This window comes from Triticum dicoccoides, chromosome 2B (assembly GCF_002162155.2).
Source record: "Triticum dicoccoides isolate Atlit2015 ecotype Zavitan chromosome 2B, WEW_v2.0, whole genome shotgun sequence".
Lineage (NCBI taxonomy): Eukaryota > Viridiplantae > Streptophyta > Magnoliopsida > Poales > Poaceae > Triticum > Triticum dicoccoides.
Window position 1 is genome coordinate 168,021,150 of NC_041383.1, and position 14,532 is coordinate 168,035,681.

Consider the following 14,532-nt stretch of genomic DNA (forward strand, 5'->3'; position numbering starts at 1 on the left):
GCGCCGGCAAGGTGGACGACGGCGGGGATGAAGCGAGAGGACGGGATGCATGGATCCCGGTCCGAAGGCGTGGATGAGAGAGGTCGATCTCTTGTAACGGACGGCAGCGTCAGGGTATCAGCTCCGGCATGGTGGAGGAGGACGACGGTGGATGGGGTGGCGGACGGCGGCGGACGGAGGAGGGTGGGGTGGAGAGGTTGTTTTGGCGCCCACGGAGTACGAATGGGGAAAAGGGAGGTAGAGAGGAAGGGGGGGAACCATGTAGTCAGGGCTTGCTTGTCTCAAATGCGAGGAAATTTACAAACTTAGGCCCCGTTTCAAATTTCTACTACATCACAACAACATTAGTCGGTTGGGGATAGGACGGTAATCTCGCATACACCGAATATTTGCCGACGAGAGTTTGTTTTTGGCGCCCACCGTGTATGAATATGAATCAGGGAGGGAGTCGATTTCGGCCGAGGGCACACTGTGTTTTGGCGCCCACCGTGTATGAATCCAGGTGAGAGGCGGTTACATCACGTTTGGGTGAAATTACAAACCTACCCCTGTCGAAACCTATAGAAATCCAGCAGATAGGCTTTGCGCGGCAGGGATATGCAGTAGTGATTTCCATCTCGCAGATTTTGGTTTCGGGCGGTTACTGTGACTTTCCCCGGTTCGTTCAAATTTTGCACAGTGCACGTTTACCGTGCCAACTCAATTCGAATCCCGTTTGTATCCTACTATTTTTTTCGGGCGGGATCCATTTTCAATTGGAATTACATTCTATATACATCATTTTTTTACATATATACTTTCAAAAGCACAACACCATTTATACATAAATATGGTTTACAAATGGCATGATCTCAGATGCATAAGGTTGTATCCATCAATTTGGATTTTCAAATATTTGAAACCACTTTATGTTGAAATCCAATGTTTGCATTCCTCGCTAACTGTCTCCAATTAATGTGTGTTTCATGCGGGTTTTTTTAACTTCTCAAACATGTATGATGTGTTTCACACACGCAACATATAGTGTAATCCCGTTTAGACACTAATTGCATATAAACCATGCATTGTTTGTAATTGAAGAATCTATGGATCACCAATATTGATAAACTATATAACATTACACGTGTGCCCAAATTCAAATGAATATGCATGTTCGATACACCAATTTGCGTTATAATATTATCGATGTCGTGATCTCCAGTTTAAATATTTGAATCCCCTTTAATCCAGATATTCGTCTCATATAGCTATCACTCATGCTTATATAGGACTATCTCTCTGGACCTATACGCGTTCATCGTCTCTCAGGCATCTCTCGTGCTACCTGTATGTCGACAATGATCTTTTATTTTCGTAACACAGTGACAGTACTCTCTCCATCGACCTTCATCACTCTATCTCTCTCTCTAAGTATATCTTGCTCCCTGCTATGTGTCTCTAGCTATGATTCTCCATGTGGAATCTCTTTCTCTCACACAAACACAAAACTTTGTCTCCCGGGGTCTCATTTCTCTCAACTATTCCCATGTGTGCCACTCGCACACCCCTCATACAGAGATGTCTTTCACCCCTTAGATATGAGAACCTACGACTCTTCCTCTTCAATATCTCTTTCTCACACACAAACACAAACTCTGTCTCCCATGGTCTCATATTTCTCCATTGTTCTCTTGTATGTCGCTCAAACACACCCTCTCTCCCTAGAGATATCTTGCGTTCCCTCATATGTCTCTCTAGCTATCACTCTCGTTGTGAAATATCTTTCTCTCTCGCAAACACAAAACTCCTTCTCTCTGGATCTCATTTCCCTCTGATATTTGTTTGTATGTGACTCACATGCACCCTCTCTCTATCTCTCTCACATCCACACACATAACCCAACCTTCTGATCCACTCGACTCCTATCTCTAGCGCACACCAGCTAGCATCTTTATCTTTCTATTTATTTGTTTCTCCATCAACCTTCTTTCTTGCCCTCACTCTTGATTCCTATCACGCACACTACATATGTTTCTCTCTACATGCATGCAGTAAAGTGCCCTCTCACACACATATATAACTTCACCCTTTGAACCACCTGACGGTCATCTCCGACACCCAAACTAACGGATGTCTCTCTAGCTAGCATCTCCATCTCTGTATCTATCTGTAGTTTCTCCGTCAACATTTCTTTCTCGCACGGAGTCTTGCTTCCGATCACCCACACTATATATGTCTATCCATACATATGCATTTATAGGTTGATCTCTTTTGCACAATCGTTGCGTCTCACCCCCTCTGCTCTCCATAGATGCATGCTCCAGCCCACGCCACTATCTCTTAAAGACAAAAACACATGCTCAATTGTCGGGCCTTCTTCTCTGCATTCTCACATGCATGCATATTTTCATACCGATCCGTCTCTCCCATGTCGTTGATCTTAGGACTTATGTCTTCTTTCTTTTATCTCGATCATGCGCGCGCACACACACACATCCCACGTATACATGTATACCTCTCACACATGCACGTTCAAGGTCTCTATGTCTCCATACGTAGTTAATTACCCTCAATCCTAACACCACATCGAATCGTTCTCCTCTTTTGTGCACATAACTTCCGCCTGGATGGGCAAAACACACACTCACACTTAACAATCTCCTTCTGGCTACCCCCCCACCCCGCGCACCTCTCACTCTTCCCCTATATCCCCGAAACCAATAAGACCATCCCTTTGTTTAATTCCCGCCTACATGCACCATCGATATATTGTAGTCTTCCATGGTGTCTCTCGAACAAACACGTTCTCTCGATGTCGACTCTTCTCACGTGCACGCACCTTCTCTTCCCTCCTACGGGCATTTTCTCTCTCGCACCCCATCGTTGGTGGCCTCTACCATACACATCACCTCTCTATGATGAAGCCATGCACACTTAAATTACATCCACCACAAAGGACCCCGGGACACACACACACACGCACGCACACACACACACACGCACGCACACACGCACGCACGCATGCACCCCCCCACACACACACTAAGACTCCATATCTCTCTCTCTCACACACACAAACACACACACGCACGCACTCCCCCACACACATAGACTCCATCTCTCTCTCTCTCTCACACACACACAAACTAAGACTACATCTCCGTCTCTCCTCTCTCTCTCTCTCAATCTCTCTCTCTCTCTCTCTCACACACACACACCACACACACTAAGACTCCATCTCACACACACATGCTCTAGGCGGAGCATTTGTTCCTACCACCCTTCATCTAACCTTACCCGTATGATAAACAATCACCTTTATTTACTTGCATAACATGGACAGATTCCACTTTACTTTAGTAGTCAGCAAACTTATCATCTGTATACCCTTATAAAAAAACGAGTTGGCGATGATGGTGTGCCTGCCATCTTGTAATACAGACCGTATGATCTATATCTGACGGATAGGAAGCAAACTATGATAATTTTACAAAAGATACCCGCAGCTCTCTCCACATCATTATCTCCCGCAACTTCATTGCTCAGCAATTAAAAAGGAATAAGTCTCTGGAACAATCTAGCATGCATGGTGGCCGCTGCCGCCTGCCGGCGCCGTCCATCCCCATGCCTCCGCCCATTCCGACCACCAGTCACCACCACGCTCCACTCCTCCTCGCCTTATCTCTCATCTTTCATTTTTTCGTTGACATTCTCGAGATACCAGTTTTCCGATAAAATTCTCAAGATATCATTAGTTTTTACACATGGGATTACTCCTGCATGGGTCAATCACAAGAGGTGTTTTGTAAAAAAAATGCACATTGATGTTCCGTGCAATGCACGAGAATCTTGCTTGTAATTATATAACGCAAATCACGAGTAGGAAGTGACATTTTTTTGACACAACCACATTAACATGGCCACGTAAATCACGAGCAGGAAGGAGAAGGGAAGCGGGCTGTGGAGTAACGTTTTTACCACAATTTCTTAGGAAACTCAGTGCAATAATTGAGCAGTTTTGCAAACTGCCATTACTACTACACCTGAAACGGTTCAAAACCTATACTCCCTTGCCAGCGCGCGCTTCCCGCGTGAGACGGTCAGCGTCGCCTGGAGCGTCAGTGCCGCATTAATGCCCACCAGAGCAGAGGCGACCTCTCACTGGCGCCAGCTTTGAAGTGGCGCGACGGCCGAGAGAGCGCCGCTTCCCGGTGCACGCGAATGCTCCGCGTCGAGACTAGCCATAGGCCCTGTTTGGATCCATGGGTTAGAGTTAGTTTGAGCTAGTTGGGGCTCAAATAGCCCTAAAGTATCCAAGCATGAGGGTTTAAATTGGAGCAAGTTGCACCGAACCCACCAAAAAAAACTATCCCACCCAAGAGGTGCTAACTGGAGATAGTTCTCATTGGGACCATTAAAAAACACTTTTCTCTCTCCATGAAGTGCATTTATTGTCAATCTAACCCTGTCACCCAAACACCTCTTTGGCTACAGTTATTTCAGGGTTAGTCATGAGTTAGTCTAACCTCTAGCTAAGTTAGAGTATCAAACAGGAGTAGTATAGGACATGGAAGTTTCTCAAAGCATACATGCAAATTCGTACGTGAAAGGATTTTTTTTCTTTTTGAAAACGGAACGTGAAAGGAATTTTTTTAGAATGCTTTTGGCATGTTGCTAACATGTGATAGTTAACCGACCTCAATAGACGGCAGAAACGCCAGCCCGCCGCACTTTGATAGAGACGAGCAGGGAGAAGCGATACATGCTGCTGGATTACTAGAGATAGGTGTCGCACGGAAGCCAAGAAATATGGTGATAGCATGGGTTAGCCATGTACTAGTATGATGTAACTACACTGGGCTGCCGTGTTTCGTACTCTTCTAGTCCACTGTGGAGATGATTGGTTACTTTTATATCGTTGAATAATATTAACTATTATGAGTGCAGACGCTCCACCACGAGGTTCCTTGCTCCTTCTCGGTCGTCCGAAATCTATGTTCTTCCACTCTATTTTTTTACGTGAGCTTTGTTCATCCTTTTGCCAACACGCGAGACATCTAGCATCAAGGCGCATGTGTTATGCAACGATCGTTCCATCTATATGAAGAACACGTGGCACTGGAACTACGAGACAGACATGTACCCAAGAGTGGACGTACGAACCTGAGTAATGTAGCATAGTAAGTGAAGTAGAAAGGCACAAATGATAGGAACATGCGTGGCATACAGGGTGTGTTTGGTTGCGTACTTGTCTCAGCATAGTTGTTCCCTCTTCATGCATGCTCAACTCAACACCCCTCTTCATGCATGCTCTCTTCATGCATGCTTCTAGTGTATTTGTGCTAAACTAGTGTGGACTCATGCACCCTCCATACACTCTACCAAACACCCAAAAGTAGGTCGAGAAGGGAACTCTTGGGCGGCATTTGTCTCTTACTACGTATTACCACTAAATGTTGTATGTGCAATGCACGGTGATGTTATGGAGTACGTGTCTAAGTACTCTACTACTACTATATAAGCTGGAGGCACGTATTAACTTTTATATTTGTTTACGTGTATGCCCCGAGACCTTCCAACTAGACGTGTCTTTCTCTCCAGGTCGCACTTTGTATCGTTCATACAGCTAAGTACTACTACGTGTGGTCTCCGACCCAGAAGTGGAAGAAGTGGAGATGCTCTACCACGCTGTTTTTTTTACGCCGGGCTCTACCACGCTGTTCATGTCCCACTCCTTTCGCTGACGAGTGGGACATCCAACACGTGCCGTATTTGGCACCCTTCATCGTAAGAGTTGAAATGCTAGCATTCATCAGAAATGAAAAATAATTATAAATCGGCAGTGATACTATTTTTTTGTGAACCAATCAGCAGTGATACTATACCACACGGTTTCCTTGCTCCTCGATATTGGAAAGAATACTTCCGTTCGCCAACATGTGGGACGTCGACCATCCTGGTCCACTTGCCATGCACGCAGAACTCCAAGGGAGAGTCACCCAGGTCGTCGTGCCGCAGTAACAATGATAAATGAGTCGTCAAATCACAGGCCCACTTCCCACTTTGAAGTTGCTCGGACGAAGGAACCATCATGACGTACCAGCAGTACTCCTAGCTACAGTATTTACTCCAACAGAGGCCTCCTTTCGTTCATAGGATAGGAATATGAAAATCATAGGAAGTGAGATGACATGCATCTCAATTCCTATAGAGAAAGAGATGCCATTTGATGCATAGGATAGGAATTTTTCCACTTAGTCTAGGCTAATGTACTGGTAATTTGCTCTAAAAACTACAGTAGTAACTAGTAGTACTGGTACATGCTCGTACTCAGACATAGACACACACACTAACTACTAGTACTACTACTTCTCATATGCTGGCCAGACGTCGTCGTTCTCCTTCCCGGCTTTGTCGGCGACACCCCACCGTGCTTCGATCTCCGCTGACCTCTCCGCAGCAGTGCGTGCGTCCTTTTCTTTCTTGCGGCGGCAGGCCTCTCTTTTCTTGAGTGCTTTCTGACTTTTCCGCTCTCTCTGTGAGGCTTTGGCCGCCTCTTGCTCTACCGCCCATTCGGCCTTGGCATCTTCAAATTCCTCCAACATAGTTGTGAGGTCGCGAGCGGCGATGAACTCGGCATGGCGGGATGCCATCGCTTCCCTAACATTTTGTGTGCGTTCGTGGGCGGCGAGGAACTCGGCGCGGCGGGATGCCATTGCTGCCTTACCGGTTAGTGTGCGGCGCGGTGGCATGAACGACCCTTGGTGAGAGCTATGGGGTGGAGTGGCTGGACAACCGTATAGTGCATTGGTTTGTCAAGAGCTCAAGGACAGAAGACGAAGCAAATTAGGATTCCCATTCAATCCTGGTCATTTATTACCGAGTAAAATGCATTGGCGGTCATCGAACTTGTCTTGATAGCTCACTTTGATCATTGTATATGAGATATGGTGATTATACGGTCGCTGGCTCAGCGTATAGCTCCGTATTTGTATGGTTGACCAGTCAAACTGTCCGCATGCTCCTGAAACGGTCACTGTCTCTCTAGAATGTCAATGCGGCATTCACTGGACTTAACTGCAGGTGCAATTGGTGTGTCACTGACATGCGGGCCAGACGCCCGTTGGGCCCACATGTCAGACACCCAAACGCATCTGCAGTTAAGTCACTGAAGTAGCGTCCGCATTCACGCCCGATGAACCTACTCCGGCGCCAGTTGTCCATCCGTCTGCCGCGGCTCATTGCCATTCGCCCGCTATATTAACTTGAGCCCCAGCTCCCAGCCATAGCCAAAGACCCACACTTATTCTCCTCCGGTCCCTTCCTTCTGTCGGCACCACTTCAACCATGGCCTCGTGGTGCTCCGAAGCTCTCTTGGACGTACTATTGCAGGAGCAGACGAGGGACATCGGCGGCTCCGCTCCGGGCGCGCTCCAAAGCTCTCTTCGACGTACTATCGCAGGAGCAAACGAAGGAGATCGCCGGCACCCCCCGTGCCGCCCTCCTCCGCCACGACCACAAAGCCAGTGCGCGTGCGCGGGTGCGGCCGGCAGCGAGGAAGAGTAGTACACGGTTGGTCGCCGCCGCTCTGGTCCCGGGAAGGCCACCGCTACTCCACTCAGTCGACGCCAAGCTTGGTGGGGTAAAGATCGGCGGCCGATTAGCCGCTTGACGGCGACGTGGAGGCGGAAATCTTCATAACCTTGTGCTCCGGCCGGAGGAGGAGGTTATCGAGGCGGATGAGGAGGAGGCAAAGGCAATGGCCGGCTTTCTCGGGTTCATGGCCGGACTTGGTGGTCGGGCGCCGGCGATCGTTTAGATTAGGTTTACAGTAGGTTTAGTACGGGTTGTGCGAAATATGTAATGAATTTTGTCCAGTTTGTAGGAAAAGTTTTCGAAATGTAATGAATTTCATCCGGTTAATTTGAAATTTGCGTTGTTTGCACGAATTTCGTCCGGTTAGTTCATATAGTTGTCGAAAGGTATGCGGGCAGCATCGGATGGCATCCATCAGTGTCCTCGGACAGATGCCAGTGTAAATTTGTGGGCCAGCGCTGGAGATGCCCTAACTATCATGCTATAATCGCTAACAATCCTCCATTATTTGGCAGGGAACAGTTATCCCTCGATCAAAATCAGATCCGCGGTGTTTCGCACTCCTCCCGTGTACGAGTGTAAACTCTTGCTTACATAAATATGAAGCAAGTGGATGGCACTGTAGCACGTCATATCACTCGAACTAGCCCGCCTAACAAGTGGGAAAGCACCGCCCTCGTCATTTTGTTCTAGATTTCTATCGATCGATCGCGCGAAAATGTTACGCTTCGCAAGTTCTAAAGGAAAAGGCGGCGCACTTACAACTCGTACGCGTCGCAACCCCGACAGTCCGGCTCGCACGCCGCTCACCAAAGGGGACACGCGTTGTCTTGCAATTTCACTGACATGTGGGACCGTAATTGAATAAACCATCAATAGCCGAAATCTAATCGCTCGGCGGGCATCGGCTGAGAAGAGAGAAACGGGGGAGGGAGAAGAGATCGCCCGCCCGCCACGCACGGACTCCAAGAAATATATGGTGATAATGTGAGGTGGGCCATGCTGGAGTGCGGACCGCTTCCGGAGCCCGCTCTCACTGCCCTGGCCCCTCAAGACGCCAGCTGTCTGCTGCATGCATAGCAAGTAGTCCCCGCTTATGTGGAGGAGAGAGAGGCATTGACAAAGTCAAGGAGTAATAGTGGAGACAATAGCTTTCATCAAAAATAAACAATGAATACTCATTGCTCGTCCTCTATATCGGAAAGAATACTTTCATTCACCGACATGTGGGACGTCGACCATCCTGGTCCACCTGCCATGCACAAAATTATCCTGGTCTACCCCGGTCGTATCGCAGGTCCAACCTTTCCCACCATAAGTTGTTCGGACGAAGGAACCATCATGACTTTGTTGAATTCCGCTTCTTCAAGAAAACTTACTGTACCCGCAATACTACTACCACACGCGAAGACTGGACGACACTGTACCACGTCATATCACTGAAACCCACTAGGCCAAACTAGCCCGCCTAGGTCATCTATTTTGGAATGGAGGGAGTACGTCTCTGCACTGCTATGATTTTGTGTTGCACGTTCTCTGTAGTTTTGCTACGATTGTCCTACCCTATGAACCAAATGAGGCCTGAATGTATGTCGACTATTGTCTGATCGATCGCTAAGCCTACAATTTTAGGAGCTAGGGCTATTGGTCGATCGATGAGGGATAAGTATAAGCGTACCACGAGCTCATCAGCCCCAACGTTTCTCTTCGGTGAGTGTTTTGCAAGTACTATAGCTCGCATAGTAGCTAGCCTACTAACATCAAGAATCATCAAACAAGCCCTGCTGATATGATAAACAGTTCAAACTTACATCTAAGCATGCCATATATTACATCAAAAGCTGGTGAGGATACATCTGTTGCCATAACTCGGAGAGGGTTCGCATGATTCACTATCGAACAAAATTAGCAAGATCCGCCCACACAAGACAGTGCACTAGCCCTAAGATGGTTTGATAACACACATCATTCTGGTAATTAAACACAGGGCAATGCAAACTACCCTGAAGGATTAGCGCGACCAACTATTTCTTGTCATCGATCTCTCGGGCAATGACCACAGCACGGACAGCGGCATGGGAATCGATTTCTGGGGCGATGTCCACATGACTGACCGCGACATCGGAATCAATCTCTGGGGCGATGTCCACAGGATGGACAGCGGCATCGGAATCGATATCCGGGGCGATGCCAACAGGACGGGCCACGACATTGGAATCATCAAGGACAACCACCCGCACCTGCACAACACTAACATATTAGCAAGCACATTGCAAATAATCAAAATGCAAGCACATTGCAAATAATCAAAAACAACAACTATGGTAATAAGCCATTATTTTTTACCTTGTGCAGCTCACCGGGGCATCTCATCCCTCCGGGGCCATCTCCTCGTCCTCGATGGGGGCCATCACCTTGCCAGAGGAATACTGCTTCTCAACGATGACTATCTCCTCAAACTTGGTCTTGAGCCTCACATAGGTGGCAATCAGAGCTACTGGGGTAGGCACGATGGGGCCCTTGCTGTTCTTCCAACTTTCTTTGAGGAGTTCATCCGCCAACGTCCTCAACTCTTTGGACAGTGCTTGTTTCTTGGAGTTCTTCGTCTCCATGGGTTGGCCCATCAACATGGTCAACTCGTTGGTCAGTGCTCGCTTCCTGGAGATCGCTGTCTCCAGTGGGTTGTCCGCCAGCAACTCTTTTCCCAGTGCTCCAGGATCCATCAATGAACTGACAAACAAAAAGCAATCGAAAGGAAACCACAATTGCAATGAAAACAGGAAAAGAATAGGATGTGAGAATCGGTCGGTGCTTCGCAAAAATAAGATTATTGGAATGAAAATATAGTAGCATAACTGATTCGCCCACCTTTCCTTCGTCGGTAGAGAAGAAAAATGGCAGAAGTGAGTAGCCTGGAGTGAGGTTTTCTTCAAGGAAGGGAAGAAAGGGCTAACGAGCGTTCCAATGAAATGATGGTTGCTTACCACTGCTGGTAAAGGTGTGGGTTTTGTGATATGACGGGTCATGACAGCCACACTGGGTGACAGGTGAGTCTCGACTGTAGCACCTCGCTGTGATTTGCTGGATGGCACACGGGCCCGGATGCTTTGAAATGTCATTAACTTGATTTTCCTCTCTTTAGTATTTGGATCCAAGCATGGATGAGTCTAACAAGTTTTAGTCCCACTACTTTTAGTCATGAGACTAAAACGTATCAAAGCACTCTCTCAGGCTGGTCATAATGGGGAGTAACTTAGACTAGTGTCATGCATATGACACTAGTGTAAGTTACTACCTCCATAGTGCAAAGTACTCCCTCTGTTTATTTTTAGTCTGCATATAAGGTTTGGTCAAAGTCAAGCTTTGCATAGTTTGACTAACTTTATATTAAAAAATATCAATGTTCACAATATGAAATCTACATTTTCAGATGCACCATAAAATGTATTTTCATATTATATAGTTTAAGTATTGTAGATGTTCATATTTTTTAATATAAATTTGGTCAAACTTTGTGTTGTTTGACTTTGACCAAAACTTATACGCGGAGTAAAAAGAAACAAGGGAGTAACATAGTAGTAGTATCATAGATTGCTTCATTTATTATCTCATAGACTCATTTTGCCTCGGAAAGCGCTATGTTACAGTAACATATTATGTTACCACAGGCACCTCCTTCCTCATTATATAATTGCCACATAAGCAAAATTGTCTTGGGATGTGTTAAGTTACTACCTAAGTTACTCCCACTATGGCTAGCCTCAATATTGTGCACCGCGACCAAGGCGGAGAGGAAAACGAGAGAACTACGTAATTAATGCATGAGTTTAATTAGGCTAGTTTTGTAAAGTACGAGATACATTCCTCCAATCGCAAAATGCCTTGGTTCATGAGATTTGAGATTTGAGCGCTATAAACCAGAGGGGAGGGGGTACTGCACACGCTGTAGTCTACACTTGTTTTTTTTTAGCCGAAGTCTAGCCACTTGTTGAAATCTCAAGAAAGGCAAATACTCCTTTCTGGTTTACAGGTCTATACTACTCCCTCCGTCTAGGTGTGTAAGTCATCTTACGAAAACCAAATAGTCCCAAAACACTTAGGCGCGGTGCATTAACTTCTACCTTGTTTCTTGTTTCTTGACATACGTATCAACCAATAAGAGATGAGAGGTGTGCATGCTTGTAATGACTTGCAATGGCTAGTTCATTGCATGGAATGCTATTAATTAGCAAATAAACATTGGTGACCCCAGGAGGAAACGGTGCTAAGCGCGTGGACCTATGCAGAATGAGTATCCACCAATGGATAATGGAGTTTAATTGTTAAACAATAGCAATTTTGTTTCATGCAAGAGCCTGGCTAGTACTCCAAGGAACCGCACCACGCGAGCATTTGCAACTGCCACGTTCGGTTTGCACTTGGCTCTTCGCCTCTTCGAGAAGACGAACAATGATGTTACTCCTACTTCTACAGTATCGAATCCACTGCTGCATGTCCGTCCACCTTGTGCGGGAGGGATAGCGTGTAGCGAAAGCTTCTACATACTGCTCCTGCCTTTGCGTCCATGACAGGTGGGCCCAACAGGTGGTTGGCCTACCTGTCATGCAGCCAAAGGCAGGTGCAGTTAAGGCACCGGAGCTCAGTCCACGAGGGAGAGGGCGTCGTAGTAATCAAATTTCTCAGGCTTGTACGAGTTGACGCGACACATCAAAGCACTGCATTCGATAAAACTCTTTTTACACATTTCAAATGGGCTACTTTGTATGTACGAGTAGACATATTCTGCTTCGTATGTACTCCCTCCGTTCCAAAATAAAAGTATTTTTAGAGATTTCACTATGAACAGTACATACGAAACAAAATGAGTGAATCTACACTCTAAAATATGTCTATATACATCCGTATGTAGTTTGTAGTGGAATCCCTAAAAAGACTTACATTTAGGAACGGAGGGAGTAGTCACTTGTTGCAATCTCTAAAAAGACTTATATTTGGAAACAGAGGGAGTACAACGCATGCATGCATGCTGTGACTTTCCTTTTGATACTTGCATGTGTCGATTTCATGCACCTTGTCAAATTTTGACTATAAATTTAACTAACCAAATTTTCATGCATGTCACAAAAAATCACGGGGCTGTTTGGATTGTGACTATGTTTGTCTTATGTTGCCACATTATTTTTCCCACACTTGCCTATCCTAAGTTGCTCAAATTGTTAGACACACGTTGGCTTGCCTAAGGGAATCTTGCCAAATTTTTTCTGTCTATGACATGTGGGGTTCACTGCTAAAAAAAAAATTCTTGTCTTAGGTGTGGCTAATAAAAAAGACTTATATTTAGGAATGGAGGGAGTAGAAAATATAAATAATAATGCATGTTGGGGCAACCCACGTTTCTGCTAATTTTAGCCGTGGGCTTGTTCACAATTTTTACGAGGGGGTGGTTGTTCATTTAATGGAGGGACTTGTAGTACTACCAGACTTGAATGATACAAAGTGCGACCTGGCACACCGTAACACCACTTGGAACAAGTGGGTAGCTATCTCAAAAAACAATCAACAACTAAAAAAAACCGCGACCTGGCATGTAGTATAGTACACAATTTTAAACGATTGTTTTGATGGAGTGAAAAAGGAAAACTACCCCACTACTTATATATAGGTCGGAGCCTCCACGCTTGCTTCCTAGGGCTGCTCTATTCACAAACTCTCATCCTCTCCAGATCTAAACAAGATAGGGGTAGTAACCCTGTCTTTCTCCCTTCAAAAACACTGGCTTTCTATCCTCACCGCTGGTTACAGATCCGGATGTATCCCCCTCCGCCGGTGAAGGGGAGGAGGGGCAGCGTTTAGGCCGTCGTCGACAGCGAGGGAGGAGACCCACTGCCAACCGCACCGTTATCTCTGGCCGAGCACCGGCGCGGGAGGTCCTCCGATCCCTTCCTCATTGCCTATGGGCGGATCCGGCCTCCCGCCACCCACCTGTCCACATCCCGACGACCTTCAAGTATATCTTCTTTCGAAACCGCCTTAGCTCTACTTCCCCAGCTCGCTACATCGCTACATGTGCATCATTTTCTACCTCTCAGCCCCTCTCGATCGGATGGTCCAACGTCACCTATTTTTTTTCTTCTATTGTTAGAGGTAAAGCTACTTCATGGAGTCGAATCTTGTACTCCCTCCGTACAACAATACTTGTCAATGAAATAAAGTGGGGGTGGGGGAATTTAGTATGTACATCGGACTTGGTACAAACAGGAAGGAAAGGGGATGAAAGTAGTACAGACTGGTCATCCAACTGGTCTCTTGGTCGAAAAGGGAAATATAGGGGTAACGATGTACACAGTGGTATGACCAGGACTAGATTTGCTATCCACACATAGGAGTAGGTGGCTAGAGTGAACAAAAATGGGACCAACCCAGATATGTTTCTTGGATGTTTGTTTCTCGGGGCAACAAACTCGCCACTTTATGCCCCTCTTTACGTACATGGTGCTGTACTGCTGGTGCACCCACTGTCCCATGCCCTTATACCAAATATTTAGGCTCCGGTCGGAATAAAGGGGCAGAAAACATAGGTCTTGATGAAAATAGAGGAATATGAAAGGAATGTAGGTATAAAACTATGGAACAGCGAACCAGAGGAAACTCTCAAGAGAATGTATTCAGATGGACTACGAAATGTACAGATTGTTTTTTTAGAGTAGCATGCTTGGCAGTATGAGATGCTATTTGTTTATTCAGCTGCACAGTGACTACTCTTGTCCTCACCTCACGTACCACACATAGGTTGATTTTTTTATTCCGGCAAACACAGCACAACAACCTGTCTAACGCATGGCAGCGAGCGCCTACCTCGGGCTTCCACCCAAAAAATGAGCGGCGTGTGGATGTTTCTAATCCGATGGAATCAGTACTACCAAACCAGCTTTCCTATGAAACACTATTCACCTTCCC